General features: G+C 49.6%; 1 long non-coding RNA gene across 1 annotated transcript in view; it reads left to right on the top strand.

Annotated features, from left to right (window-relative positions):
• Nucleotides 1-26,846, top strand: part of LOC138367736 (uncharacterized) — an 87,354-nt gene that overhangs the window by 43,730 nt on the left and 16,778 nt on the right. The window lies entirely within an intron of this gene.

Genomic DNA, 26,846 nt, shown 5'->3' with positions numbered 1-26,846 from the left:
AATCTCCAGATGCTCCGTCAGGTAGTTGGTAGTCTCCAGATGCTCCGTCAGGTAGTTGGTAGTCTCCAGATGCTCCATCAGGTAGTTGGTAGTCTCCAGATTCTCCGTCAGGTAGTTGGTAGTCTCCAGATGCTCCTTCAGGTAGTTGGTAGTCTCCAGATGCTTCGTCAGGTAATTCGTAGTCTCCAGATGATCCGGCAGGTAGTTCGTAGTCTCTAGATGCTCCGTCATGTATTTGGTAATCTCCAGATGCTCCGTCAGGTAGTTTTCTGATAGTCTTCAGTAGTCTGGTAGTCTCCAAATGCTACAGTATTCTATTGTAGTCTGCAGTCTCCAGATGCTCCGTCATGTAATTGGTAGTCTCCAGATGCTCCGTCAGGTAGCTGGTAGTGTCCAGATGCTCCGACAGGTAGTTAATGTAGTTGGTAGTCTCCAAATGCTCCGTCAGGTAGTTGGTAGTCTCCAGATGCTCCGTCAGGTAGTTGGTAGTCTCCAGATGCTCCTTCAGATAGAAGGTAGTCTGCAGATGCTCCGTCAGGTAGTTGGTAGTCTCCAGATGCTCCGTCAGGTAGTTGGTAGTCTCCAGATGCTCCTACAGGTAGTTGATTTAGTTGGTTATCTCCAAATGCTCCGTCAGGTAGTTGGTAGTCTCCAGATGCTCTTTCAGATAGTTGGTAGTCTCCCGATGCTCCGTCAGGTAGTTGGTTGTCTCCAGATGCTCCATCAGGTAGATGGTAGTCTCCAGATGCTCTTTCAGATAGATGGTAGTCTCCAGATGCTCCATCAGGTAGTTTGTAGTCTCCAGATGCTACTTCAGATAGTTGGTTGTCTCTAGATGCTCCGTCAGGTAGTTGGTAGACTCTAGATGCTCCGGCAGGTAGTTAGTAGTCTCTAGATGCTCCGTCACGTAGTTGGTTGTCTCTAGATGCTCCGTCAGGTAGTTCGTAGTCTCCAGATGCACCATCAGGTAGTTGGTAGTCTCCAGATGCTTTGTCAGGTAGTTGGTAGTTTCCAGATGCTCCGGCAGGTAGTTCGTAGTCTCTAGATGCACCGTCAGGTAGTTGGTAATCTCCAGATGCTCCGTCAGGTAGTTGATTGTCTCCAGATGCTCCGTCAGGTAGTTGGTAGTCTCCAGATGCTCCGTCATATTCTTGGTAGTCTCCAGATGCTCCGTCAGGTAGTTGGTAGTCTCCAGATGCTCCGTCAGGTAGTTGGTTGTCTCTAGATGCTCCGTCATATAGTTGGTAGTCTCCAGATGCTCCGTCAGGTAGTTGGTTGTCTCCAGACGCTCCGTCAGGTAGTTGGTAGTCTCCAGATGCTCCGTCATATAGTTGGTAGTCTCCAGATGCTCCGTCAGGTAGTTGGGTGTCTCCAGATGCTCCGTCATATAGTTGGTAGTCTCCAAATGCTCCGTCAGGTAGTTGGTAGTCTCCAGATTCTCCGGCAGGTAGTTAGTAGTCTCTAGATGCTCTGTCTGGTAGTTGGTTGTCTCCAGATGCTCCGTCATATTGTTGGTAGTCTCCAGATGCTCCGTCAGGTAGTTGATGCAGTTGGTAGTCTCCAAATGCTCCGTCATATTGTTGGTAGTCTCCAGATGCTCCGTCATATACTTGGTAGTATCCAGATGCTCCGTCAGGTAGTTGGTAGTCTCCAGATGCTCCGCCATATTGTTGGTAGTCTCCAGATGCTCCGTCAGGTAGTTGGTTGTCTCCAGATGCTCCGTCAGGTAGATGATGTAGTTGGTAGTGTCCAAATGCTGCGTCAGGTAGTTGGTAGTCTAAAGATGCTCCGTCAGGTAGTTGGTTGTCTCCAGATGCTCCGTCAGGTAGATGATGTAGTTGGTAGTGTCCAGATGCTTCGTCAGGTAGTTGGTAGTCTCCAGATGCTCCGTCAGGTAGTTGGTAGTCTCCAGATGCTCCGTCATTAAATTAAGTAGATGGTAGTTTCCAGATGCTCCTTCAGATAGATGGTAGTCTGCAGATGCTCCGTCAGGTAGTTGGTAGTCTCCAGATGCTTCCGTCAGGTAGTTGGTAGTCTCCAGATGCTTCGTCAGGTACTTGGTAGTCTCCAAATGCTCCGTCAGGTAGTTGGTAGTCTCTAGATGCTCCGTACGGTAGTTGGTAGTCTCGAGATGCTCCGACACATAGTTGATGTAGTTGGTAGTCTCCAGATGCTCCGTCAGGTAGATGGTAGTCTCCAGATGCTCCTTCAGGTAGTTGGTAGTCTCCAGATGCTCCGTCAGGTAGTTGGTCGTCTCCAGATGCTCTTTCAGATAGTTAGGAGTCTCCAGATGCGCTGTCAAGTAGTTGGTAGTCTCCAGATGCTCCGTCATGTAGTTGGAAGTCTCCAGATGCTCCGTAAGGTAGTTGGTAGTCTCCAGATGCTCCGTCAGGTAGTTGGTTGTCTCCAGATGCTCCATCAGGTAGATAGTAGTCTGCAGATGCTCCGTCATGTAGTTGGAAGTCTCCAGATGCTCCAGCAGGGAGTTGATGTAGTTGGTAGTCTCCAAATGCTCCGTCAGGTAGTTGGTAGTCTCCAGATGCTCCGTCAGGTAGTTGGTAGTCTCCAGATGCTCCGTCAGGAAGTTGGTAGTTTCCAGATGCTCCGTCAGGTAATTCGTAGTCTCCAGATGCTCCGGCAGGTAGTTGGTAGTTTTCAGATGCTCCGTAAGGTAGTTGGTAGTCTCCAGATGCTTCGTCAGGTAGTTGGTAGTGTCCAGATGCTCCAGCTGGTAGTTCGTAGTCTCTAGATGCACCGTCATGTATTTGGTAATCTCCAAATGCCCCGTCAGGTAGTTTGTAGTCTTCAGATGCTCCTTAAGGTAGTTTTCTGATAGTCTCCAGTAGTCTCGTAGTCTCCAAATGCTCCGTCATGTAATTGGTAGTCTCCAGATGCTCCGTCAGGTAGCTGGTAGTTTCCAGATGCTCCGACAGGGAGTTGGTAGTCTCAAGATGCTCCGTCAGGTAGTTGGTAGTCTCCAGGTGCTCCGACAGGTAGTTGATGTAGTTGGTAGTCTCCAAATGCTCCGTCAGGTAGTTGGTAGTCTCCAGATGCTCCATCAGGTAGTTGGTAGTCTCCAGATGCTCCGTCAGGAAATTGGTAGTTTCCAGATGCTCCTTCAGATAGATGGTAGTCTGCAGATGCTCCGGCAGATACTTGATAGTCTCCAGATGCTCCGTCAGGTAGTTGGTAGTCTCCAGATGCTCCGTCAGGTAGTTGGTAGTCTCCAGATGCTCCGTCAGGTAGATGGTAGTCTCCAGATGCTCCTTCAGGTAGTTGGTAGTCTCCAGATGCTCCGTCAGGTAGTTGGTAGTCTCCAGATGCTCTTTCAGATAATTGGGAGTCTCCAGATGCGCCGTCAAGTAGTTGGTAGTCTCCAGATGCTCCGTCAGGTAGTTGGTTGTCACCAGATGCTCCATCAGGTAAATGGTAGTCTGCAGATGCTCCGACAGGTAGTTGGTAGTCTCCAGATGCTCCGTCAGGTAGTTGGTAGTCTCCAGATGCTCCGTCAGGTAGTTGGTAGTCTCCAGATGCTCCGTGAAGTAGTTGATGTGGTTGGTAGTCTCCAAATGCTTCGTCAGGTAGTTGGTAGTCTCCAGATGCTCCGTCAGGTAGATGGTAGTCTCCAGATGCTCTTTCAGATAGATGGTAGTCTCCACATGCTCCTTCAGATAGTTGGTAGTGTACAGATGCTCCGACAGGTAGTTGGTTGTCTCTAGATGCTCCGTCTGGTAGTTCGTAGTATCCAGATGCTCCATCAGGTAGTTGGTAGTCTCCAGATGCTTTGTCAAGTAGTTGGTAGTTTCCAGATGCTCCGGCAGGTAGTTCGTAGTCTCTAGATGCACCGTCAGGTAGTTGGTAATCTCCAGATGCTCCTTCAGGTAGATGGTAGTCTCCAGATGCTCCGTCAGGTAGATGGTAGTCTCCAGATGCTCGTTCAGATAGTTGGGAGTCTCCAGATGCTCCGTCAAGTAGTTGGTAGTCTCCAGATGCTCCGTCAGGTAGATGGTAGTCTGCAGATGCTCCGTCATGTAGTTGGAAGTCTCCAGATGCTCCAGCAGGGAGTTGATGTAGTTGGTAGTCTCCAGATGCTTCGTCAGGTACTAGGTAGTCTACAGAGGCTTCGTCAGATAGTTCATAGCCTCCAGATGCTCCGTCAGGTAGTTTGTAGTCTCCAGATGCTCCGTCAGGTAGTTTTCTGATAGTCTCCAGTAGTCTGGTAGTCTCCAAATGCTCCAGTATTCTCCAGTAGTCTGTAGTCTCCAGATGCTCCGTCATGTAATTGGTAGTCTCCAGATGCTCCGTCAGGTAGCTGGTAGTTTCCAGATGCTCCGCCAGGGACCTGGTAGTCTCAAGATGCTCCGTCAGGTAGTTGGTAGTCTCCTGGTGCTCCGACAGGAAGTTGATGTAGTTGGTAGTCTCCAAATGCTCCGTCAGGTAGTTGGTAGTCTCCAGATGCTCTTTCAGATAGATGGTAGTCTCCAGATGCTCCGTCAGGTAGTTGGTAGTCTCCAGATGCTACTTCAGATAGTTGGTAGTCTCCAGATGCTACTTCAGGTAGTTGGTAGTCTCCACATGCTCCGTCAGGTAGATGGTAGTCTCCAGATGCTCCTTCAGATAGTTGGTAGTGTACAGATGCTCCGACAGGTAGTTGGTAGTCTCCAGATGCTCAGGCAGGTAGTTAGTAGTCTCTAGATGCTCCTTCAGGTAGTTGGTTGTCTCCAGATGCTCCGTCAGGTAGTTGGTAGTCTCCAGATGCTACTTCAGATAGTTGGTAGTCTCCAGATGCTACTTCAGGTAGTTGGTAGTCTCCACATGCTCCGTCAGGTAGATGGTAGTCTCCAGATGCTCCTTCAGATAGATGGTAGTCTGCAGATGGTCCGTCAGGTAGTTGGTAGTCTCCATATGCTCCGTCATGAAGTTGATAGTCTTCAGATGGTCCGTCAGGTAGTTGGTAGTCTCCAGATGGTCCGTCAGGTAGTTGGAAGTCTCCAGATGGTCCGTCAGGTAGTTGGTTGTCGCCAGATGGTCCGTCAGGTAGTTGATTGTCTCCAGATGCTCCTTCAGGTAGTTGGTAGTCTCCAGATGCTCTTTCAGATAGTTGGGAGTCTCCAGATGCTCCTTCAAGTAGTTGGTAGTCTCTAGATGCTCCGTCAGGTAGTTGGTAGTCTCCAGATGCTCCTTCAGGTAGTTGGTTGTCTCCAGATGGTCCGTCAGGTAGTTGGTTGTCTCCACACGCTCCGTCAGGTAGTTGGTTGTCTCCAGATGCTCCATCAGGTAGTTGGTTGTCTCCAGATGCTCCATCAGGTAGATGGTAGTCTGCAGATGCTCCGTCATGTAGTTGGAAGTCTCCAGATGCTCCAGCAGGGAGTTGATATGGGTTGTAGTCTCCAGATTCTTCGTCACGTATTTGCTAGTCTCCAGATGCTCCGTCAAGTAGTTGGTAGTCTCCAGATGCTCCGTCAGGTAGTTGGTAGTGTCCAGATGCTCCGTCATATAGTTGGTAACCTACAGATGCTCCGTCATATAGTTGGAAGTCACCAGAGACTCCGTCAGGTAGTTGATGTAGATGGTAGTCTCCAAATGCTCCGTCAGATAATTGGTAGTCTCCATATGCTCCGTCAGGTAGTTGGAAGTCTCCAGATGCTCCGTCAGGTAGTTGGCAGTCTCTAGAGGCTCCGTCAGGTAGTTGATGTAGTTAGTAGTCTCCAAATGCTCCGTCAGGTAGTTGGTAGTCTCCATATGCTCCGTCAGGTAGTTGGTAGTCTCCAGATGCTCCGTCAGGTAGTTGGAAGTCTCCAGATGCTCCGTCAGGTAGTTGGTAGTCTCCAAATGCTTCGTCAGGTAGTTGGTAGTCTCCAGATGCTCCGTCAGGTAGTTGGTAGTCTCCAGATGCTCCGTCAGGTAGTTGGTAGTCTCTAGATGCTCTTTCAGATAGATGGTAGTCTCCAGATCCTCCGTCAGGTAGTTGGTAGTCTCCAGATGCTCCATCAGGTAAATGGTAGTCTGCAGATGCTCCGTCAGGTAGTTGGTAGTCTCCAGATGCTCCGTCAGGTAGTTGGTAGTCTCCAGATGCTCCGTCAGGTAGTTGGTAGTCTCCAGATGCTCCTTCAGATAGATGGTAGTCTGCAGATGCTCCGTTAGGTAGTTGGTAGTCTCCAGATGCTCCGTGAGGTAGTTGATGTGGTTGGTAGTCTTCAAATGCTTCGTCAGGTAGTTGGTAGTCTCCAGATGCTCCGTCAGGTAGTTGGTAGTCTCCAGATGCTCCTTCAGATAGATGGTAGTCTGCAGATGGTCCGTCAGGAAGTTGGTAGTCTCCAGATGCTCCTTCAGATAGATGGTAGTCTGCAGATGGTCCGTCAGGTAGTTGGTAGTCTCCAGATGCTCCGTCATGAAGTTGGTAGTCTCCAAATGCTCCGTCAGGTAGTTGGTAGTCTCCAGATGGTCCGTCAGGTAGTTGGAAGTCTCCAGATGGTCCGTCAGGTAGTTGGTTGTCTCCAGATGCTCCTTCAGGTAGTTGGTAGTCTCCAGATGCTCCGTCAGGTAGTTGGTAGTCTCCAGATGGTCCGTCAGGTAGTTGGTGGTCTCCAGATGCTCTTTCTGATAGTTGGGAGTCTCCAGATGCTCCGTCAGGTAGTTGGTAGTCTCCAGATGCTCCGTCAGGTAGTTGGTTGTCTCCAGATGCTCCATCAGGTAGATGGTAGTCTGCAGATGCTCCGTCATGTAGTTGGAAGTCTCCAGATGCTCCAGCAGGGAGTTGATATAGGTTGTAGTCTCCAGATGCTCCGGCAGGTAGTTGGTAGTCTTCAGATGCTCCGTAAGGTAGTTGGTAGTCTCCAGATGCTCCGGCAGGTAGTTCGTAGTCTCTAGATGCACCGTCAGGTAGTTTGTAGTCTCCAGATTCTTCGTCAGGTATTTGCTAGTCTCCAGATGCTCCGTCAAGTAGTTGGTAGTCTCCAGATGCTCCGTCAGGTAATTGGTAGTCTCCAGATGCTCCGTCATATAGTTGGTAACCTCCAGATGCTCCGTCATATAGTTGGAAGTCTCCAGAGACTCCGTCATGTAGTTGATGTAGTTGGTAGTCTCCAAATGCTCCGTCAGGTAGTTGGTAGTCTCCATATGCTCCGTCAGGTAGTTGGAAGTCTCCAGATGCTCCGTCAGGTAGTTGGCAGTCTCCAGAGGCTCCGTCAGGTAGTTGATGTAGTTGGTAGTCTCCAAATGCTCCGTCAGGTAGTTGGTAGTCTCCAGATGCTCCGTTAGGTAGTTGGTATTCTCCAGGTGCTCCGTCAGGTAGTTGGTAGTCTCCAGATGCTCCTTCAGATATATGGTAGTCTCTATATGCTCCGTCAGGTAATTGGTTGTCTCCAGATGCTCCGTCATATAGTTGGTAGTCTCCAGATGCTCCGTCAGGTAGTTGGTTGTCTCCAGATGCTCCGTCATATAGTTGGTAGTCTCCAGATGCTCCGTCATATAGTTGGTAGTCTCCAGATGCTCCGTCATATAGTTGGTAGTCTCCAGATGCTCCGTCAGGTAGTTGGTTGTCTCCAGATGCTCCGTCATATAGTTGGTAGTCTCCAAATGCTCCGTCAGGTAGTTGGTAGTGTCCAGATGCTCCGTCATATAGTTGGTAGTCTCCAGATGCTCTGTCTGGTAGTTGGTTGTCTCCAGATGCTCCGTCATATTGTTGGTAGTCTCCAGATGCTCCGTCAGGTAGTTGATGCAGTTGGTAGTCTCCAAATGCTCCGTCATATTGTTGGTAGTCTCCAGATGCTCCGTCATATACTTGGTAGTATCCAGATGCTCCGTCAGGTAGTTGGTAGTCTCCAGATGCTCCGCCATATTGTTGGTAGTCTCCAGATGCTCCGTCAGGTAGTTGGTTGTCTCCAGATGCTCCGTCAGGTAGATGATGTAGTTGGTAGTGTCCAAATGCTGCGTCAGGTAGTTGGTAGTCTAAAGATGCTCCGTCAGGTAGTTGGTTGTCTCCAGATGCTCCGTCAGGTAGATGATGTAGTTGGTAGTGTCCAGATGCTTCGTCAGGTAGTTGGTAGTCTCCAGATGCTCCTACAAGTATTTGATGTAGTTGGTTGTCTCCAAATGCTCCGTCAGGTAGTTGGTAGTCTCCAGATGCTCCGTCATTAAGTTGGTAGTTTCCAGATGCTCCTTCAGATAGATGGTAGTCTGCAGATGCTCCGGCAGGTAGTTGGTAGTCTCCAGATGCTCCTTCAGGTAGTTGGTAGTCTCCAGATGCTCCGTCAGGTAGTTGGTCGTCTCCAGATGCTCTTTCAGATAGTTAGGAGTCTCCAGATGCGCTGTCAAGTAGTTGGTAGTCTCCAGATGCTCCGTCATGTAGTTGGAAGTCTCCAGATGCTCCGTAAGGTAGTTGATAGTCTCCAGATGCTCCGTCAGGTAGTTGGTTGTCTCCAGATGCTCCATCAGGTAGATAGTAGTCTGCAGATGCTCCGTCATGTAGTTGGAAGTCTCCAGATGCTCCAGCAGGGAGTTGATGTAGTTGGTAGTCTCCAAATGCTCCGTCAGGTAGTTGGTAGTCTCCAGATGCTCCGTCAGGTAGTTGGTAGTCTCCAGATGCTCCGTCAGGAAGTTGGTAGTTTCCAGATGCTCCGTCAGGTAATTCGTAGTCTCCAGATGCTCCGGCAGGTAGTTGGTAGTCTCTAGATGCTCTTTCAGATAGATGGTAGTCTCCAGATCCTCCGTCAGGTAGTTGGTAGTCTCCAGATGCTCCATCAGGTAAATGGTAGTCTGCAGATGTTCCGTCAGGTAGTTGGTAGTCTCCAGATGCTCCGTCAGGTAGTTGGTAGTCTCCAGATGCTCCGTCAGGTAGTTGGTAGTCTGCAGATGCTCCTTCAGATAGATGGTAGTCTGCAGATGCTCCGTTAGGTAGTTGGTAGTCTCCAGATGCTCCGTGAGGTAGTTGATGTGGTTGGTAGTCTTCAAATGCTTCGTCAGGTAGTTGGTAGTCTCCAGATGCTCCGTCAGGTAGTTGGTAGTCTCCAGATGCTCCTTCAGATAGATGGTAGTCTGCAGATGGTCCGTCAGGAAGTTGGTAGTCTCCAGATGCTCCTTCAGATAGATGGTAGTCTGCAGATGGTCCGTCAGGTAGTTGGTAGTCTCCAGATGCTCCGTCATGAAGTTGGTAGTCTCGAAATGCTCCGTCAGGTAGTTGGTAGTCTCCAGATGGTCCGTCAGGTAGTTGGAAGTCACCAGATGGTCCGTCAGGTAGTTGGTTGTCTCCAGATGCTCCTTCAGGTAGTTGGTAGTCTCCAGATGCTCCGTCAGGTAGTTGGTAGTCTCCAGATGGTCCGTCAGGTAGTTGGTGGTCTCCAGATGCTCTTTCTGATAGTTGGGAGTCTCCAGATGCTCCGTCAGGTAGTTGGTAGTCTCCAGATGCTCCGTCAGGTAGTTGGTTGTCTCCAGATGCTCCGTCAGGTAGTTGGTTGTCTCCAGATGCTCCATCAGGTAGATGGTAGTCTGCAGATGCTCCGTCATGTAGTTGGAAGTCTCCAGATGCTCCAGCAGGGAGTTGATATAGGTTGTAGTCTCCAGATGCTCCGACAGGTAGTTGGTAGTCTTCAGATGCTCCGTAAGGTAGTTGGTAGTCTCCAGATGCTCCGGCAGGTAGTTCGTAGTCTCTAGATGCACCGTCAGGTAGTTTGTAGTCTCCAGATTCTTCGTCAGGTATTTGCTAGTCTCCAGATGCTCCGTCAAGTAGTTGGTAGTCTCCAGATGCTCCGTCAGGTAGTTGGTAGTCTCCAGATGCTCCGTCATATAGTTGGTAACCTCCAGATGCTCCGTCATATAGTTGGAAGTCTCCAGAGACTCCGTCATGTAGTTGATGTAGTTGGTAGTCTCCAAAAGTAGTTGGTAGTCTCCAGATGCTCCGTCAGGTAGTTGGTAGTCTCCAGATGCTCCGTCATATAGTTGGTAACCTCCAGATGCTCCGTCATATAGTTGGAAGTCTCCAGAGACTCCGTCATGTAGTTGATGTAGTTGGTAGTCTCCAAATGCTCCGTCAGGTAGTTGGTAGTCTCCTTATGCTCCGTCAGGTAGTTGGAAGTCTCCAGATGCTCCGTCAGGTAGTTGGCAGTCTCCAGAGGCTCCGTCAGGTAGTTGATGTAGTTGGTAGTCTCCAAATGCTCCGTCAGGTAGTTGGTAGTCTCCAGATGCTCCGTTAGGTAGTTGGTATTCTCCAGGTGCTCCGTCAGGTAGTTGGTAGTCTCCAGATGCTCCTTCAGATATATGGTAGTCTCTATATGCTCCGTCAGGTAATTGGTTGTCTCCAGATGCTCCGTCATATAGTTGGTAGTCTCCAGATGCTCCGTCAGGTAGTTGGTTGTCTCCAGATGCTCCGTCATATAGTTGGTAGTCTCCAGATGCTCCGTCAGGTAGTTGGTAGTCTCCAGATGCTCCGTCATATAGTTGGTAGTCTCCAGATGCTCCGTCAGGTAGTTGGTTGTCTCCAGATGCTCCGTCATATAGTTGGTAGTCTCCAAATGCTCCGTCAGGTAGTTGGTAGTTTCCAGATGCTCCGGCAGGTAGTTAGTAGTCTCTAGATGCTCTGTCTGGTAGTTGGTTGTCTCCAGATGCTCCGTCATATTGTTGGTAGTCTCCAGATGCTCCGTCAGGTAGTTGATGCAGTTGGTAGTCTCCAAATGCTCCGTCATATTGTTGGTAGTCTCCAGATGCTCCGTCATATACTTGGTAGTATCCAGATGCTCCGTCAGGTAGTTGGTAGTCTCCAGATGCTCCGCCATATTGTTGGTAGTCTCCAGATGCTCCGTCAGGTAGTTGGTTGTCTCCAGATGCTCCGTCAGGTAGATGATGTAGTTGGTAGTGTCCAAATGCTGCGTCAGGTAGTTGGTAGTCTAAAGATGCTCCGTCAGGTAGTTGGTTGTCTCCAGATGCTCCGTCAGGTAGATGATGTAGTTGGTAGTGTCCAGATGCTTCGTCAGGTAGTTGGTAGTCTCCAGATGCTCCTACAAGTATTTGATGTAGTTGGTTGTCTCCAAATGCTCCGTCAGGTAGTTGGTAGTCTCCAGATGCTCCGTCATTAAGTTGGTAGTTTCCAGATGCTCCTTCAGATAGATGGTAGTCTGCAGACGCTCCGGCAGGTAGTTGGTAGTCTCCAGTTGCTCCTTCAGGTAGTTGGTAGTCTCCAGATGCTCCGTCAGGTAGTTGGTCGTCTCCAGATGCTCTTTCAGATAGTTAGGAGTCTCCAGATGCGCTGTCAAGTAGTTGGTAGTCTCCAGATGCTCCGTCATGTAGTTGGAAGTCTCCAGATGCTCCGTAAGGTAGTTGGTAGTCTCCAGATGCTCCGTCAGGTAGTTGGTTGTCTCCAGATGCTCCATCAGGTAGATAGTAGTCTGCAGATGCTCCGTCATGTAGTTGGAAGTCTCCAGATGCTCCAGCAGGGAGTTGATGTAGTTGGTAGTCTCCAAATGCTCCGTCAGGTAGTTGGTAGTCTCCAGATGCTCCGTCAGGAAGTTGGTAGTTTCCAGATGCTCCGTCAGGTAATTCGTAGTCTCCAGATGCTCCGGCAGGTAGTTGGTAGTCTCTAGATGCTCTTTCAGATAGATGGTAGTCTCCAGATCCTCCGTCAGGTAGTTGGTAGTCTCCAGATGCTCCATCAGGTAAATGGTAGTCTGCAGATGCTCCGTCAGGTAGTTGGTAGTCTCCAGATGCTCCGTCAGGTAGTTGGTAGTCTCCAGATGCTCCGTCAGGTAGTTGGTAGTCTCCAGATGCTCCTTCAGATAGATGGTAGTCTGCAGATGCTCCGTTAGGTAGTTGGTAGTCTCCAGATGCTCCGTGAGGTAGTTGATGTGGTTGGTAGTCTTCAAATGCTTCGTCAGGTAGTTGGTAGTCTCCAGATGCTCCGTCAGGTAGTTGGTAGTCTCCAGATGCTCCTTCAGATAGATGGTAGTCTGCAGATGGTCCGTCAGGAAGTTGGTAGTCTCCAGATGCTCCTTCAGATAGATGGTAGTCTGCAGATGGTCCGTCATGTAGTTGGAAGTCTCCAGATGCTCCAGCAGGGAGTTGATATAGGTTGTAGTCTCCAGATGCTCCGTCAGGTAGTTGGTAGTCTCCAGATGCTCCGTCAGGTAGTTGGTAGTCTCCAGATGCTCCGGCAGGTAGTTCGTTGTCTCTAGATGCACCGTCAGGTAGTTTGTAGTCTCCAGATTCTTCGTCAGGTATTTGCTAGTCTCCAGATGCTCCGTCAAGTAGTTGGTAGTCTCCAGATGCTCCGTCAGGTAATTGGTAGTCTCCAGATGCTCCGACATATAGTTGGTAACCTCCAGATGCTCCGTCATATAGTTGGAAGTCTCCAGAGACTCCGTCATGTAGTTGATGTAGTTGGTAGTCTCCAAATGCTCCGTCAGGTAGTTGGTAGTCTCCATATGCTCCGTCAGGTAGTTGGAAGTCTCCAGATGCTCCGTCAGGTAGTTGGCAGTCTCCAGAGGCTCCGTCAGGTAGTTGATGTAGTTGGTAGTCTCCAAATGCTCCGTCAGGTAGTTGGTAGTCTCCAGATGCTCCGTTAGGTAGTTGGTATTCTCCAGGTGCTCCGTCAGGTAGTTGGTAGTCTCCAGATGCTCCTTCAGATATATGGTAGTCTCTATATGCTCCGTCAGGTAATTGGTTGTCTCCAGATGCTCCGTCATATAGTTGGTAGTCTCCAGATGCTCCGTCAGGTCAGGTAGTTGGTTGTCTCCAGATGCTCCGTCATATAGTTGGTAGTCTCCAGATGCTCCGTCAGGTAGTTGGTAGTCTCCAGATGCTCCGTCATATAGTTGGTAGTCTCCAGATGCTCCGTCAGGTAGTTGGTTGTCTCCAGATGCTCCGTCATATAGTTGGTAGTCTCCAAATGCTCCGTCAGGTAGTTGGTAGTTTCCAGATGCTCCGGCAGGTAGTTAGTAGTCTCTAGATGCTCTGTCTGGTAGTTGGTTGTCTCCAGATGCTCCGTCATATTGTTGGTAGTCTCCAGATGCTCCGTCAGGTAGTTGATGCAGTTGGTAGTCTCCAAATGCTCCGTCATATTGTTGGTAGTCTCCAGATGCTCCGTCATATACTTGGTAGTATCCAGATGCTCCGTCAGGTAGTTGGTAGTCTCCAGATGCTCCGCCATATTGTTGGTAGTCTCCAGATGCTCCGTCAGGTAGTTGGTTGTCTCCAGATGCTCCGTCAGGTAGATGATGTAGTTGGTAGTGTCCAAATGCTGCGTCAGGTAGTTGGTAGTCTAAAGATGCTCCGTCAGGTAGTTGGTTGTCTCCAGATGCTCCGTCAGGTAGATGATGTAGTTGGTAGTGTCCAGATGCTTCGTCAGGTAGTTGGTAGTCTCCAGATGCTCCTACAAGTATTTGATGTAGTTGGTTGTCTCCAAATGCTCCGTCAGGTAGTTGGTAGTCTCCAGATGCTCCGTCATTAAGTTGGTAGTTTCCAGATGCTCCTTCAGATAGATGGTAGTCTGCAGATGCTCCGGCAGGTAGTTGGTAGTCTCCAGATGCTCCTTCAGGTAGTTGGTAGTCTCCAGATGCTCCGTCAGGTAGTTGGTCGTCTCCAGATGCTCTTTCAGATAGTTAGGAGTCTCCAGATGCGCTGTCAAGTAGTTGGTAGTCTCCAGATGCTCCGTCATGTAGTTGGAAGTCTCCAGATGCTCCGTAAGGTAGTTGGTAGTCTCCAGATGCTCCGTCAGGTAGTTGGTTGTCTCCAGATGCTCCATCAGGCAGATAGTAGTCTGCAGATGCTCCGTCATGTAGTTGGAAGTCTCCAGATGCTCCAGCAGGGAGTTGATGTAGTTGGTAGTCTCCAAATGCTCCGTCAGGTAGTTGGTAGTCTCCAGATGCTCCGTCAGGTAGTTGGTAGTCTCCAGATGCTCCGTCAGGAAGTTGGTAGTTTCCAGATGCTCCGTCAGGTAATTCGTAGTCTCCAGATGCTCCGGCAGGTATTTGGTAGTCTCTAGATGCTCTTTCAGATAGATGGTAGTCTCCAGATCCTCCGTCAGGTAGTTGGTAGTCTCCAGATGCTCCATCAGGTAAATGGTAGTCTGCAGATGCTCCGTCAGGTAGTTGGTAGTCTTCAGATGCTCCGTCAGGAAGTTGGTAGTCTCCAGATGCTCCGTCAGGTAGTTGGTAGTCTCCAGATGCTCCTTCAGATAGATGGTAGTCTGCAGATGCTCCGTTAGGTAGTTGGTAGTCTCCAGATGCTCCGTGAGGTAGTTGATGTGGTTGGTAGTCTTCAAATGCTTCGTCAGGTAGTTGGTAGTCTCCAGATGCTCCGTCAGGTAGTTGGTAGTCTCCAGATGCTCCTTCAGATAGATGGTAGTCTGCAGATGGTCCGTCAGGAAGTTGGTAGTCTCCAGATGCTCCTTCAGATAGATGGTAGTCTGCAGATGGTCCGTCAGGTAGTTGGTAGTCTCCAGATGCTCCGTCATGAAGTTGGTAGTCTCCAAATGCTCCGTCAGGTAGTTGGTAGTCTCCAGATGGTCCGTCAGGTAGTTGGAAGTCTCCAGATGGTCCGTCAGGTAGTTGGTTGTCTCCAGATGCTCCTTCAGGTAGTTGGTAGTCTCCAGATGCTCCGTCAGGTAGTTGGTAGTCTCCAGATGGTCCGTCAGGTAGTTGGTGGTCTCCAGATGCTCTTTCTGATAGTTGGGAGTCTCCAGATGCTCCGTCTGGTAGTTGGTAGTCTCCAGATGCTCCGTCAGGTAGTTGGTTGTCTCCAGATGCTCCATCAGGTAGTTGGTTGTCTCCAGATGCTCCATCAGGTAGATGGTAGTCTGCAGATGCTCCGTCATGTAGTTGGAAGTCTCCAGATGCTCCAGCAGGGAGTTGATATAGGTTGTAGTCTCCAGATGCTCCGGCAGGTAGTTCGTAGTCTCTAGATGCACCGTCAGGTAGTTTGTAGTCTCCAGATTCTTCGTCAGGTATTTGCTAGTCTCCAGATGCTCCGTCAAGTAGTTGGTAGTCTCCAGATGCTCCGTCAGGTAATTGGTAGTCTCCAGATGCTCCGTCATATAGTTGGTAACCTCCAGATGCTCCGTCATATAGTTGGAAGTCTCCAGATACTCCGTCATGTAGTTGATGTAGTTGGTAGTCTCCAAATGCTCCGTCAGGTAGTTGGTAGTCTCCTTATGCTCCGTCAGGTAGTTGGTCGTCTCCAGATGCTCTTTCAGATAGTTAGGAGTCTCCAGATGCGCTGTCAAGTAGTTGGTAGTCTCCAGATGCTCCGTCATGTAGTTGGAAGTCTCCAGATGCTCCGTAAGGTAGTTGGTAGTCTCCAGATGCTCCGTCAGGTAGTTGGTTGTCTCCAGATGCTCCATCAGGTAGATAGTAGTCTGCAGATGCTCCGTCATGTAGTTGGAAGTCTCCAGATGCTCCAGCAGGGAGTTGATGTAGTTGGTAGTCTCCAAATGCTCCGTCAGGTAGTTGGTAGTCTCCAGATGCTCCGTCAGGTAGTTGGTAGTCTCCAGATGCTCCGTCAGGAAGTTGGTAGTTTCCAGATGCTCCGTCAGGTAATTCGTAGTCTCCAGATGCTCCGGCAGGTATTTGGTAGTCTCTAGATGCTCTTTCAGATAGATGGTAGTCTCCAGATCCTCCGTCAGGTAGTTGGTAGTCTCCAGATGCTCCATCAGGTAAATGGTAGTCTGCAGATGCTCCGTCAGGTAGTTGGTAGTCTTCAGATGCTCCGTCAGGAAGTTGGTAGTCTCCAGATGCTCCGTCAGGTAGTTGGTAGTCTCCAGATGCTCCTTCAGATAGATGGTAGTCTGCAGATGCTCCGTTAGGTAGTTGGTAGTCTCCAGATGCTCCGTGAGGTAGTTGATGTGGTTGGTAGTCTTCAAATGCTTCGTCAGGTAGTTGGTAGTCTCCAGATGCTCCGTCAGGTAGTTGGTAGTCTCCAGATGCTCCTTCAGATAGATGGTAGTCTGCAGATGGTCCGTCAGGAAGTTGGTAGTCTCCAGATGCTCCTTCAGATAGATGGTAGTCTGCAGATGGTCCGTCAGGTAGTTGGTAGTCTCCAGATGCTCCGTCAGGTAGTTGGTAGTCTCCAGATGGTCCGTCAGGTAGTTGGAAGTCTCCAGATGGTCCGTCAGGTAGTTGGTTGTCTCCAGATGCTCCTTCAGGTAGTTGGTAGTCTCCAGATGCTCCGTCAGGTAGTTGGTAGTCTCCAGATGGTCCGTCAGGTAGTTGGTGGTCTCCAGATGCTCTTTCTGATAGTTGGGAGTCTCCAGATGCTCCGTCTGGTAGTTGGTAGTCTCCAGATGCTCCGTCAGGTAGTTGGTTGTCTCCAGATGCTCCATCAGGTAGTTGGTTGTCTCCAGATGCTCCATCAGGTAGATGGTAGTCTGCAGATGCTCCGTCATGTAGTTGGAAGTCTCCAGATGCTCCAGCAGGGAGTTGATATAGGTTGTAGTCTCCAGATGCTCCGGCAGGTAGTTCGTAGTCTCTAGATGCACCGTCAGGTAGTTTGTAGTCTCCAGATTCTTCGTCAGGTATTTGCTAGTCTCCAGATGCTCCGTCAAGTAGTTGGTAGTCTCCAGATGCTCCGTCAGGTAATTGGTAGTCTCCAGATGCTCCGTCATATAGTTGGTAACCTCCAGATGCTCCGTCATATAGTTGGAAGTCTCCAGATACTCCGTCATGTAGTTGATGTAGTTGGTAGTCTCCAAATGCTCCGTCAGGTAGTTGGTAGTCTCCTTATGCTCCGTCAGGTAGTTGGTCGTCTCCAGATGCTCTTTCAGATAGTTAGGAGTCTCCAGATGCGCTGTCAAGTAGTTGGTAGTCTCCAGATGCTCCGTCATGTAGTTGGAAGTCTCCAGATGCTCCGTAAGGTAGTTGGTAGTCTCCAGATGCTCCGTCAGGTAGTTGGTTGTCTCCAGATGCTCCATCAGGTAGATAGTAGTCTGCAGATGCTCCGTCATGTAGTTGGAAGTCTCCAGATGCTCCAGCAGGGAGTTGATGTAGTTGGTAGTCTCCAAATGCTCCGTCAGGTAGTTGGTAGTCTCCAGATGCTCCGTCAGGTAGTTGGTAGTCTCCAGATGCTCCGTCAGGAAGTTGGTAGTTTCCAGATGCTCCGTCAGGTAATTCGTAGTCTCCAGATGCTCCGGCAGGTATTTGGTAGTCTCTAGATGCTCTTTCAGATAGATGGTAGTCTCCAGATCCTCCGTCAGGTAGTTGGTAGTCTCCAGATGCTCCATCAGGTAAATGGTAGTCTGCAGATGCTCCGTCAGGTAGTTGGTAGTCTTCAGATGCTCCGTCAGGAAGTTGGTAGTCTCCAGATGCTCCGTCAGGTAGTTGGTAGTCTCCAGATGCTCCTTCAGATAGATGGTAGTCTGCAGATGCTCCGTTAGGTAGTTGGTAGTCTCCAGATGCTCCGTGAGGTAGTTGATGTGGTTGGTAGTCTTCAAATGCTTCGTCAGGTAGTTGGTAGTCTCCAGATGCTCCGTCAGGTAGTTGGTAGTCTCCAGATGCTCCTTCAGATAGATGGTAGTCTGCAGATGGTCCGTCAGGAAGTTGGTAGTCTCCAGATGCTCCTTCAGATAGATGGTAGTCTGCAGATGGTCCGTCAGGTAGTTGGTAGTCTCCAGATGCTCCGTCATGAAGTTGGTAGTCTCCAAATGCTCCGTCAGGTAGTTGGTAGTCTCCAGATGGTCCGTCAGGTAGTTGGAAGTCTCCAGATGGTCCGTCAGGTAGTTGGTTGTCTCCAGATGCTCCTTCAGGTAGTTGGTAGTCTCCAGATGGTCCGTCAGGTAGTTGGTGGTCTCCAGATGCTCTTTCTGATAGTTGGGAGTCTCCAGATGCTCCGTCTGGTAGTTGGTAGTCTCCAGATGCTCCGTCAGGTAGTTGGTTGTCTCCAGATGCTCCATCAGGTAGTTGGTTGTCTCCAGATGCTCCATCAGGTAGATGGTAGTCTGCAGATGCTCCGTCATGTAGTTGGAAGTCTCCAGATGCTCCAGCAGGGAGTTGATATAGGTTGTAGTCTCCAGATGCTCCGGCAGGTAGTTCGTAGTCTCTAGATGCACCGTCAGGTAGTTTGTAGTCTCCAGATTCTTCGTCAGGTATTTGCTAGTCTCCAGATGCTCCGTCAAGTAGTTGGTAGTCTCCAGATGCTCCGTCAGGTAATTGGTAGTCTCCAGATGCTCCGTCATATAGTTGGTAACCTCCAGATGCTCCGTCATATAGTTGGAAGTCTCCAGATACTCCGTCATGTAGTTGATGTAGTTGGTAGTCTCCAAATGCTCCGTCAGGTAGTTGGTAGTCTCCTTATGCTCCGTCAGGTAGTTGGAAGTCTCCAGATGCTCCGTCAGGTAGTTGGCAGTCTCCAGAGGCTCCGTCAGGTAGTTGATGTAGTTGGTAGTCTCCAAATGCTCCGTCTGGTAGTTGGTAGTCTCCAGATGCTCCGTTAGGTAGTTGGTATTCTCCAGGTGCTCCGTCAGGTAGTTGGTAGTCTCCAGATGCTCCTTCAGATATATGGTAGTCTCTATATGCTCCGTCAGGTAATTGGTTGTCTCCAGATGCTCCGTCATATAGTTGGTAGTCTCCAGATGCTCCGTCAGGTAGTTGGTTGTCTCCAGATGCTCCGTCAGGTAGTTGGTTGTCTCCAGATGCTCCGTCATATAGTTGGTAGTCTCCAGATGCTCCGTCAGGTAGTTGGTAGTCTCCAGATGCTCCGTCATATAGTTGGTAGTCTCCAGATGCTCCGTCAGGTAGTTGGTTGTCTCCAGATGCTCCGTCATATAGTTGGTAGTCTCCAAATGCTCCGTCAGGTAGTTGGTAGTTTCCAGATGCTCCGGCAGGTAGTTAGTAGTCTCTAGATGCTCTGTCTGGTAGTTGGTTGTCTCCAGATGCTCCGTCATATTGTTGGTAGTCTCCAGATGCTCCGTCAGGTAGTTGATGCAGTTGGTAGTCTCCAAATGCTCCGTCATATTGTTGGTAGTCTCCAGATGCTCCGTCATATACTTGGTAGTATCCAGATGCTCCGTCAGGTAGTTGGTAGTCTCCAGATGCTCCGCCATATTGTTGGTAGTCTCCAGATGCTCCGTCAGGTAGTTGGTTGTCTCCAGATGCTCCGTCAGGTAGATGATGTAGTTGGTAGTGTCCAAATGCTGCGTCAGGTAGTTGGTAGTCTAAAGATGCTCCGTCAGGTAGTTGGTTGTCTCCAGATGCTCCGTCAGGTAGATGATGTAGTTGGTAGTGTCCAGATGCTTCGTCAGGTAGTTGGTAGTCTCCAGATGCTCCTACAAGTATTTGATGTAGTTGGTTGTCTCCAAATGCTCCGTCAGGTAGTTGGTAGTCTCCAGATGCTCCTTCAGATAGATGGTAGTCTGCAGATGGTCCGTCAGGTAGTTGGTAGTCTCCAGATGCTCCGTCATGAAGTTGGTAGTCTCCAAATGCTCCGTCAGGTAGTTGGTAGTCTCCAGATGGTCCGTCAGGTAGTTGGAAGTCTCCAGATGGTCCGTCAGGTAGTTGGTTGTCTCCAGATGCTCCTTCAGGTAGTTGGTAGTCTCCAGATGCTCCGTCAGGTAGTTGGTAGTCTCCAGATGGTCCGTCAGGTAGTTGGTGGTCTCCAGATGCTCTTTCTGATAGTTGGGAGTCTCCAGATGCTCCGTCTGGTAGTTGGTAGTCTCCAGATGCTCCGTCAGGTAGTTGGTTGTCTCCAGATGCTCCATCAGGTAGTTGGTTGTCTCCAGATGCTCCATCAGGTAGATGGTAGTCTGCAGATGCTCCGTCATGTAGTTGGAAGTCTCCAGATGCTCCAGCAGGGAGTTGATATAGGTTGTAGTCTCCAGATGCTCCGGCAGGTAGTTCGTAGTCTCTAGATGCACCGTCAGGTAGTTTGTAGTCTCCAGATTCTTCGTCAGGTATTTGCTAGTCTCCAGATGCTCCGTCAAGTAGTTGGTAGTCTCCAGATGCTCCGTCAGGTAATTGGTAGTCTCCAGATGCTCCGTCATATAGTTGGTAACCTCCAGATGCTCCGTCATATAGTTGGAAGTCTCCAGAGACTCCGTCATGTAGTTGATGTAGTTGGTAGTCTCCAAATGCTCCGTCAGGTAGTTGGTAGTCTCCTTATGCTCCGTCAGGTAGTTGGAAGTCTCCAGATGCTCCGTCAGGTAGTTGGCAGTCTCCAGAGGCTCCGTCAGGTAGTTGATGTAGTTGGTAGTCTCCAAATGCTCCGTCTGGTAGTTGGTAGTCTCCAGATGCTCCGTTAGGTAGTTGGTATTCTCCAGGTGCTCCGTCAGGTAGTTGGTAGTCTCCAGATGCTCCTTCAGATATATGGTAGTCTCTATATGCTCCGTCAGGTAATTGGTTGTCTCCAGATGCTCCGTCATATAGTTGGTTGTCTCCAGATGCTCCGTCAGGTAGTTGGTTGTCTCCAGATGCTCCGTCAGGTAGTTGGTTGTCTCCAGATGCTCCGTCATATAGTTGGTAGTCTCCAGATGCTCCGTCAGGTAGTTGGTAGTCTCCAGATGCTCCGTCATATAGTTGGTAGTCTCCAGATGCTCCGTCAGGTAGTTGGTTGTCTCCAGATGCTCCGTCATATAGTTGGTAGTCTCCAAATGCTCCGTCAGGTAGTTGGTAGTTTCCAGATGCTCCGGCAGGTAGTTAGTAGTCTCTAGATGCTCTGTCTGGTAGTTGGTTGTCTCCAGATGCTCCGTCATATTGTTGGTAGTCTCCAGATGCTCCGTCAGGTAGTTGATGCAGTTGGTAGTCTCCAAATGCTCCGTCATATTGTTGGTAGTCTCCAGATGCTCCGTCATATACTTGGTAGTATCCAGATGCTCCGTCAGGTAGTTGGTAGTCTCCAGATGCTCCGCCATATTGTTGGTAGTCTCCAGATGCTCCGTCAGGTAGTTGGTTGTCTCCAGATGCTCCGTCAGGTAGATGATGTAGTTGGTAGTGTCCAAATGCTGCGTCAGGTAGTTGGTAGTCTAAAGATGCTCCGTCAGGTAGTTGGTTGTCTCCAGATGCTCCGTCAGGTAGATGATGTAGTTGGTAGTGTCCAGATGCTTCGTCAGGTAGTTGGTAGTCTCCAGATGCTCCTACAAGTATTTGATGTAGTTGGTTGTCTCCAAATGCTCCGTCAGGTAGTTGGTAGTCTCCAGATGCTCCGTCATTAAGTTGGTAGTTTCCAGATGCTCCTTCAGATAGATGGTAGTCTGCAGATGCTCCGGCAGGTAGTTGGTAGTCTCCAGATGCTCCTTCAGGTAGTTGGTAGTCTCCAGATGCTCCGTCAGGTAGTTGGTCGTCTCCAGATGCTCTTTCAGATAGTTAGGAGTCTCCAGATGCGCTGTCAAGTAGTTGGTAGTCTCCAGATGCTCCGTCAAGTAGTTGGAAGTCTCCAGATGCTCCGTAAGGTAGTTGGTAGTCTCCAGATGCTCCGTCAGGTAGTTGGTTGTCTCCAGATGCTCCATCAGGTAGATAGTAGTCTGCAGATGCTCCGTCATGTAGTTGGAAGTCTCCAGATGCTCCAGCAGGGAGTTGATGTAGTTGGTAGTCTCCAGATGCTCCGTCAGGAAGTTGGTAGTTTCCAGATGCTCCGTCAGGTAATTCGTAGTCTCCAGATGCTCCGTAAGGTAGTTGGTAGTCTCCAGATGCTTCGTCAGGTAGTTGGTAGTGTCCAGATGCTCCAGCTGGTAGTTCGTAGTCTCTAGATGCACCGTCATGTATTTGGTAATCTCCAAATGCCCCGTCAGGTAGTTTGTAGTCTTCAGATACTCCTTAAGGTAGTTTTCTGATAGTCTCCAGTAGTCTCGTTGTCTCCAAATGCTCCGTCATGTAATTGGTAGTCTCCAGATGCTCCGTCAGGTAGTTGGTAGTCTCCAGGTGCTCCGACAGGTAGTTGATGTAGTTGGTAGTCTCCAAATGCTCCGTCAGGTAGTTGGTAGTCTCCAGATGCTCCATCAGGTAGTTGGTAGTCTCCAGATGCTCCGTCAGGAAGTTGGTAGTTTCCAGATGCTCCTTCAGATAGATGGTAGTCTGCAGATGCTCCGGCAGATACTTGATAGTCTCCAGATGCTCCGTCAGGTAGTTGGTAGTCTCCAGATGCTCCGTCAGGTAGTTGGTAGTCTCCAGATGCTCCGTCAGGTAGATGGTAGTCTCCAGATGCTCCTTCAGGTAGTTGGTAGTCTCCAGATGCTCCGTCAGGTAGTTGGTAGTCTCCAGATGCTCTTTCAGATAATTGGGAGTCTCCAGATGCGCCGTCAAGTAGTTGGTAGTCTCCAGATGCTCCGTCAGGTAGTTGGTTGTCACCACATGCTCCATCAGGTAAATGGTAGTCTGCAGATGCTCCGACAGGTAGTTGGTAGTCTCCAGATGCTCCGTCAGGTAGTTGGTAGTCTCCAGATGCTCCGTCAGGTAGTTGGTAGTCTCCAGATGCTCCGTCAGGTAGTTGGTAGTCTCCAGATGCTCCGTGAGGTAGTTGATGTGGTTGGTAGTCTCCAAATGCTTCGTCAGGTAGTTGGTAGTCTCCAGATGCTCCGTCAGGTAGATGGTAGTCTCCAGATGCTCTTTCAGATAGATGGTAGTCTCCACATGCTCCTTCAGATAGTTGGTAGTGTACAGATGCTCCGACAGGTAGTTGGTTGTCTCTAGATGCTCCGTCAGGTAGTTCGTAGTATCCAGATGCTCCATCAGGTAGTTGGTAGTCTCCAGATGCTTTGTCAAGTAGTTGGTAGTTTCCAGATGCTCCGGCAGGTAGTTCGTAGTCTCTAGATGCACCGTCAGGTAGTTGGTAATCTCCAGATGCTCCTTCAGGTAGATGGTAGTCTCCAGATGCTCGTTCAGATAGTTGGGAGTCTCCAGATGCTCCGTCAAGTAGTTGGTAGTCTCCAGATGCTCCGTCAGGTAGATGGTAGTCTGCAGATGCTCCGTCATGTAGTTGAAAGTCTCCAGATGCTCCGTCATGTAGTTGGAAGTCTCCAGATGCTCCAGCAGGGAGTTGATGTAGTTGGTAGTCTCCAGATGCTTCGTCAGGTACTAGGTAGTCTACAGAGGCTTCGTCAGATAGTTCATAGCCTCCAGATGCTCCGTCAGGTAGTTTGTAGTCTCCAGATGCTCCGTCAGGTAGTTTTCTGATAGTCTCCAGTAGTCTGGTAGTCTCCAAATGCTCCAGTATTCTCCAGTAGTCTGTAGTCTCCAGATGCTCCGTCATGTAATTGGTAGTCTCCAGATGCTCCGTCAGGTAGCTGGTAGTTTCCAGATGCTCCGCCAGGGACCTGGTAGTCTCAAGATGCTCCGTCAGGTAGTTGGTAGTCTCCTGGTGCTCCGACAGGAAGTTGATGTAGTTGGTAGTCTCCAAATGCTCCGTCAGGTAGTTGGTAGTCTCCAGATGCTCCGTCAGGTAGTTGGTAGTCTCCAGATGCTACTTCAGATAGTTGGTAGTCTCCAGATGCTACTTCAGGTAGTTGGTAGTCTCCACATGCTCCGTCAGGTAGATGGTAGTCTCCAGATGCTCCTTCAGATAGTTGGTAGTGTACAGATGCTCCGACAGGTAGTTGGTAGTCTCCAGATGCTCAGGCAGGTAGTTAGTAGTCTCTAGATGCTCCTTCAGGTAGTTGGTTGTCTCCAGATGCTCCGTCAGGTAGTTGGTAGTCTCCAGATGCTCCGTCAGGTAGTTGGTAGTCTCCAGATGCTCCTTCAGATAGATGGTAGTCTGCAGATGGTCCGTCAGGAAGTTGGTAGTCTCCAGATGTTCCTTCAGATAGATGGTAGTCTGCAGATGGTCCGTCAGGTAATTGGTAGTCTCCAGATGCTCCGTCATGAAGTTGGTAGTCTTCAGATGGTCCGTCAGGTAGTTGTTAGTCTCCAGATGGTCCGTCAGGTAGTTGGAAGTTTCCAGATGGTCCGTCAGGTAATTGGTTGTCGCCAGATGGTCCGTCAGGTAGTTGATTGTCTCCAGATGCTCCTTCAGGTAGTTGGTAGTCTCCAGATGCTCTTTCAGATAGTTGGGAGTCTCCAGATGCTCCTTCCAGTAGTTGGTAGTCTCTAGATGCTCCGTCAGGTAGTTGGTAGTCTCCAGATGTTCCTTCAGGTAGTTGGTTGTCTCCAGATGGTCCGTCATGTAGTTGGTTGTCTCCACATGCTCCGTCAGGTAGTTGGTTGTCTCCAGATGCTCCATCAGGTAGTTGGTTGTCTCCAGATGCTCCATCAGGTAGATGGTAGTCTGCAGATGCTCCGTCATGTAGTTGGAAGTCTCCAGATGCTCCAGCAGGGAGTTGATATGGGTTGTAGTCTCCAGATGCTCCGGCAGGTAGTTGGTAGTCTTCAGATGCTCCGTAAGATAGTTGGTAGTCTCCAGATTCTTCGTCACGTATTTGCTAGTCTCCAGATGCTCCGTCAAGTAGTTGGTAGTCTCCAGATGCTCCGTCAGGTAGTTGGTAGTCTCCAGATGCTCCGTCATATAGTTGGTAACCTACAGATGCTCCGTCATATAGTTGGAAGTCTCCAGAGACTCCGTCAGGTAGTTGATGTAGTTGGTAGTCTCCAAATGCTCCGTCAGGTAATTGGTAGTCTCCATATGCTCCGTCAGGTAGTTGGAAGTCTCCAGATGCTCCGTCAGGTAGTTGGCAGTCTCTAGAGGCTCCGTCAGGTAGTTGATGTAGTTGGTAGTCTCCAAATGCTCCGTCAGGTAGTTGGTAGTCTCCATATGCTCCGTCAGGTAGTTGGTAGTCTCCAGATGCTCCGTCAGGTAGTTGGAAGTCTCCAGATGCTCCGTCAGGTAGTTGGTAGTCTCCAAATGCTTCGTCAGGTAGTTGGTAGTCTCCAGATGCTCCGTCAGGTAGTTGGTAGTCTCCAGATGCTCCGTCAGGTAGTTGGTAGTCTCTAGATGCTCTTTCAGATAGATGGTAGTCTCCAGATCCTCCGTCAGGTAGTTGGTAGTCTCCAGATGCTCCATCAGGTAAATGGTAGTCTGCAGATGCTCCGTCAGGTAGTTGGTAGTCTCCAGATGCTCCGTCAGGTAGTTGGTAGCCTCCAGATGCTCCGTCAGGTAGTTGGTAGTCTCCAGATGCTCCGTCAGGTAGTTGGTAGTCTCCAGATGCTCCTTCAGATAGATGGTAGTCTGCAGATGCTCCGTTAGGTAGTTGGTAGTCTCCAGATGCTCCGTGAGGTAGTTGATGTGGTTGGTAGTCTTCAAATGCTTCGTCAGGTAGTTGGTAGTCTCCAGATGCTCCGTCAGGTAGTTAGTAGTCTCCAGATGCTCCTTCAGATAGATGGTAGTCTGCAGATGGTCCGTCAGGAAGTTGGTAGTCTCCAGATGCTCCTTCAGATAGATGGTAGTCTGCAGATGGTCCGTCAGGTAGTTGGTAGTCTCCAGATGCTCCGTCATGAAGTTGGTAGTCTCCAAATGCTCCGTCAGGTAGTTGGTAGTCTCCAGATGGTCCGTCAGGTAGTTGGAAGTCTCCAGATGGTCCGTCAGGTAGTTGGTTGTCTCCAGATGCTCCTTCAGGTAGTTGGTAGTCTCCAGATGCTCCGTCAGGTAGTTGGTAGTCTCCAGATGGTCCGTCAGGTAGTTGGTGGTCTCCAGATGCTCTTTCTGATAGTTGGGAGTCTCCAGATGCTCCGTCAGGTAGTTGGTAGTCTCCAGATGCTCCGTCAGGTAGTTGGTTGTCTCCAGATGCTCCATCAGGTAGTTGGTTGTCTCCAGATGCTCCATCAGGTAGATGGTAGTCTGCAGATGCTCCGTCATGTAGTTGGAAGTCTCCAGATGCTCCAGCAGGGAGTTGATATAGGTTGTAGTCTCCAGATGCTCCGGCAGGTAGTTGGTAGTCTTCAGATGCTCCGTAAGGTAGTTGGTAGTCTCCAGATGCTCCGGCAGGTAGTTCGTAGTCTCTAGATGCACCGTCAGGTAGTTTGTAGTCTCCAAATTCTTCGTCAGGTATTTGCTAGTCTCCAGATGCTCCGTCAAGTAGTTGGTAGTCTCCAGATGCTCCGTCAGGTAATTGGTAGTCTCCAGATGCTCCGTCATATAGTTGGTAACCTCCAGATGCTCCGTCATATAGTTGGAAGTCTCCAGATGCTCCGTCAGGTAGGTGGCAGTCTCCAGAGGCTCCGTCAGGTAGTTGATGTAGTTGGTAGTCTCCAAATGCTCCGTCAGGTAGTTGGTAGTCTCCAAATGCTCCGTCAGGTAGTTGGTAGTCTCCATATGCTCCGTCAGGTAGTTGGAAGTCTCCAGATGCTCCGTCAGGTAGTTGGCAGTCTCCAGAGGCTCCGTCAGGTAGTTGATGTAGTTGGTAGTCTCCAAATGCTCCGTCAGGTAGTTGGTAGTCTCCAGTTGCTCCGTCAGGTAGTTGGTATTCTCCAGGTGCTCCGTCAGGTAGTTGGTAGTCTCCAGATGCTCCTTCAGATATATGGTAGTCTCCATATGCTCCGTCAGGTAGTTGGAAGTCTCCAGATGCTCCGTCAGGTAGTTGGTAGTCTCCAAATGCTTCGTCAGGTAGTTGGTAGTCTCCAGATGCTCCTTCAGATATATGGTAGTCTCCATATGCTCCGTCAGGTAGTTGGAAGTCTCCAGATGCTCCGTCAGGTAGTTGGTAGTCTCCAAATGCTTCGTCAGGTAGTTGGTAGTCTCCAGATGCTCCGTCAGGTAGTTGGTAGTCTCTAGATGCTCTTTCAGATAGATGGTAGTCTCCAGATGCTCCGTCAGGTAGTTGGTAGTCTCCAGATGCTCCATCAGGTAAATGGTAGTCTGTAGATGCTCCGTCAGGTAGTTGGTAGTCTCCAGATGCTCCGTCAGGTAGTTGGTAGTCTCCAGATGCTCCGTGACGTAGTTGATGTGGTTGGTAGTCTCCAAATGCTTCGTCAGGTAGATGGTAGTCTCCAGATGCTCCGTCAGATAGATGGTAG

This window comes from Procambarus clarkii, chromosome 23 (genome assembly GCF_040958095.1).
Source record: "Procambarus clarkii isolate CNS0578487 chromosome 23, FALCON_Pclarkii_2.0, whole genome shotgun sequence".
NCBI classification, from domain to species: Eukaryota; Metazoa; Arthropoda; class Malacostraca; order Decapoda; family Cambaridae; genus Procambarus; species Procambarus clarkii.
The sequence above is the reverse complement of the archived record's forward strand: the minus strand, read 5'-3'. Positions and strand labels throughout refer to the sequence as shown.